The 3,713-nt window shown below is 47.4% G+C and overlaps 1 non-coding gene across 1 annotated transcript; it reads right to left on the bottom strand.

Annotated features, from left to right (window-relative positions):
- Window positions 1–82, bottom strand: Trnal-uag. The gene has a single exon. It is a non-coding gene; the product is annotated as a tRNA-Leu (tRNA).
- Window positions 83–3,713: the final 3,631 nt, after the last annotated feature.

A 3,713-nucleotide genomic window follows, 5' to 3' on the forward strand; every position in this document is an offset into this window, starting at 1 on the left:
TGGCAGCGGTGGGATTCGAACCCACGCCATCGAAATGACTGGAGCCTAAATCCAGCGCCTTAGACCACTCGGCCACGCTACCTCCCGCTTGTAAAGCTGACCATTCAGAGTATATTAGTATGATGACGCAGTGCAAGCTCCGCCCCTGGATGTTTCCGCATGCCCAATATGAATCCAGCCTTTCCGTATGTAGGGACATCCGCCTCTGGTTTCCCAGCGTCCTGGTTTCCAGCACGGCCATCAAGCAGGAAGACACCACTAAAAAAGAAAGGACAGGACAGTCCCTGAGTGTCAACCATGAAAACGCTTGACCCTAAAGTGAGAGAATTTGAGTTTTGCATTTTCCGTGGACGTGATGCTGCCTGTAGCCACCTGGGGGCAGTGCTGCGCCGCCGCGTCCTCCAGGCGAGCTCGCCTGGGCGGGGCAGTCACCCGGGAACCGGGTTTGCGCCGAACCACTTCAGTCTGTAACCTCCTGGCCCATGGCCGCGTGGTGTCCAGGGTGTCTTGGAGCGTTGTCACAGATCTTTTGTTGATGTGCGCTCCTTCGCTTTTATTATCACATTTTACCGAGTGGGAAAAAGACCTGTCTGTGTGTCAGGTACCTCACCAAGCTAGCTTTCTCCCGCCTCTCCAGCCCCACTCCAATGCAGACTATTTACGTTGTTTTCAGGAAAATACAATTAAATAGAGAGTACCGTCTAGCAAACCTTGCGTTTCTGCCATTCAGAATTTTGAAGTTCGACTTGAAATTCTTGAAACAAAATTATTTTTAATAAAATAATTATTTTTTCTGCTCTTCTGATATTCCCAAGTTTGTTTCTTTTAAGAAAGTACTTTTAAATCCTTCCAGTTTCCTTTTTGCAGATTTTATACTTAAATAGGGTCATCCATTTTCTTGCAACGTTTAGGGAAGATAGTAAACAAAACTGCAATAAAGGTGAGTGGATATGCTAACCAAAGACTCCCATACCATCAACCCAAGAGCGGTGTTCAGACCCAAATCCCCAGACGGTTCATATTGTCTTCTGTGGCAAAAAGAAACCTTTTTTCTGGGGGTGGGGGTGGGGTGGGGGGATATCAGCTATGAATGGCTGAATGGATAACAGAGCTTCAAAAGCAGTGAGAGTAGATTCAGGTGTGGTCATACAAACCCAGAATCCCTCCCCCTTCCCTACACACACACACACACACACACACACACACACACACACAGCTTAGATGGAGGCAGGAGGATCAGGAGTTCAAGGTCAACCTTGGCTGTATCCCTAACTAAAGGCTACATGACCCGAGACTAGCCTAGATTTTCCAAGTGTCCCTTAGAAGATGTGAGAACCCAAAAGAGATAGGAAGATGGAGCTATGAGGAGGCTGAGAGATGAAGAGGCGAATCAAGGAATGCAGGTAACCTTTTCCGAGCTTTGTGTGTTTATTTCCCCGGGAAGGGTGCACACCAGTATTCATGTCGAGATCAGATAACTTGGAGGAGCTGCTGTTTCCTTCCACCTCGTGGGTTCCCTTTAAGATCAGCCTCAGATGCAGGCTTAGCCGCAAGTCCCTTCACCCACAGAGCCCCCTCCCCAGCGCCTGACAACTCATTCTCCCCGGAACCTCCAAAGAGTAATAGGAGGGGTCTGACTCCTTGACTGTAGGAATTCTGTCCTCCAGGGTGATTTGAGTAACTCAATTCGTAGTAATTTGTCAAGCCAATACAGTGTAGGAACCCCATGAGCTTGGGAGCCTCAGCCTCACTAGCTTTGTGACCTAGGAAATTTGCTGCAAGGGCACAGCAACAGTAGTACCCACCCCACAGCATTTGTTGTGAGAATTTGCTTTTTTCATTCTATCCACAATCTCATTGACCCATAAGTGTCAGACATCCATCTGGTCCTATCAGAGAGTAAAGTCATGTGTGTGTGTGTGTGTGTGTGTGTGTGTGTGTGTGTGTGTGTGTTTGTGTGCATGTGCCTATGTGTCTTCCTCTATTACACTCTGGTTTAGACAGAGCCTCCCTGCTGAACCTGGACGAGACTAACGGAGCTCCAGGGCTGCTCCCTCCCTCCATACCTCTACCACTAGGATTACACCCAGCTCCCTTGATGTCTGGCTTGTTACAAGAGCGCAGGGGATCAGGGCCCCTAACTTTATAAGACAAGTAATTTACTGACTAAGCCATCTCTCCAGACCCTGAAAAAGTTTTTTGTTGTGTTTGTTTGTTTAAGACAAGGTTCTTTGCGTGGCCCTAGTTTTCTTGAAACTTGCTCTGTAGAGTAGGCTGGCCTTGAACTCAGAGATCTGCCTCCTAAATGCTGGGATTAAAGGTACGTGCTCCCACTACCTGCTTAACTGCTTTTAATTATATGTGTTGGTGTGTCTCTCTGTGATTTTATGCGCGTTTACGAAGGTATCTGCAGAGTCCAGAGGCAGGCATTGGATTTCCCTATAACTGGGAGCTGGGGTCATGGGCAGTTGTAAGCTACCTGATGTGGATAGGGGGAACTGAACTATGGTTTTCTGTAAGAACAGCATCTGCTCTTAACCAGTGAGTCATTTAAAGATCAAATGTGGCAATCCAGGGCAAGCACCGAGAGGAATGCCCATTCCAGAATCGGAACAATCCTTTGCCACCTTCTCTACCCTTGCCCATGACAGGACTTGATAAGCCTCTACCAGGAGAAAACAAACGATAGTTTCTTAGTTACCCAATGCCATATCTTCAGGACCGAGGGAAAAAATTGGCCAAAAGAATACTGATCGGAAAAAAAAAATTGGTTTTGCTTCTTTTAAGTGTGTGTGTGTGTGTGTGTGTGTGTGTGTGTGTGTGTATGCACTGGAATGCTAGAGATCAAGCCCAGGGTCTCCTACAAATTAAACACACATTTGATCAACACGATAAGTTACAATACGCGTGCCCTGGTTTTTATTCTTGGTGAAGGTCACATGATCTGAACTCCATTGCTATTTGAACTCAAAGGCAGAGGCAAACACTTCTGCCCAGACCTGCCCATCCTAAGAGCTAACAGAATTATTGTCTGGACATGGGCAGGCCCCGGCCTGCCCTCCTGGAAGATCACCCTTTTCTGCAGCCACAGGAAGGACCCAGAGTTCTCTTTATGAATGCTGTCTCCCCAAAATAACTCTGAGCATATTCACACACACACACACACACACACACACACATACACACAGCCATAATGTAGTATAAGCCAGAGTTTATTCCACACTTCCTAGGCCTGATCATATAAAAGCAGGCCTTGGAAGGGGCACAAGTGTTTCTCAGGGTGTTCAGGATCTGCTTGCTTTCAACCCCAGAGAGGCGAAGATTTCCATTTGCTCCCACCCAGCCTCTCTCCAGCAGCCTTGTCTGCTGGCTGGCCTCCCCCATGCCTGCTGACCATGCTTCTCTGGTGATTTATGCCTGTGTGACACAGCAAGGGCAAATCAAATGCAAACCCAGCCAATGCCAGGGAAGGGTGGGGAGGCCACAGAAGCCAGAGCAACCAGGCTGTGTTTAGTTTGGGGGTTTTCAGTTTCTAAGTGACATTTAACTGTAACTGTCGTAAAAGTAATCAGTGTTCCCTAGTGAAACGGGAGCAAAGAAAGAAAAACACAAAGATAAAGCCATTGTTCCTGTCCCATAAATCTGCCTCCCCTTCCATATAAAGGAAGCAGGGTTCTAAGTTTGAATCACACTGCAAGCATGCCCATACATTT

Source organism: Mus pahari, chromosome 1 (genome assembly GCF_900095145.1).
Source record: "Mus pahari chromosome 1, PAHARI_EIJ_v1.1, whole genome shotgun sequence".
Lineage (NCBI taxonomy): Eukaryota > Metazoa > Chordata > Mammalia > Rodentia > Muridae > Mus > Mus pahari.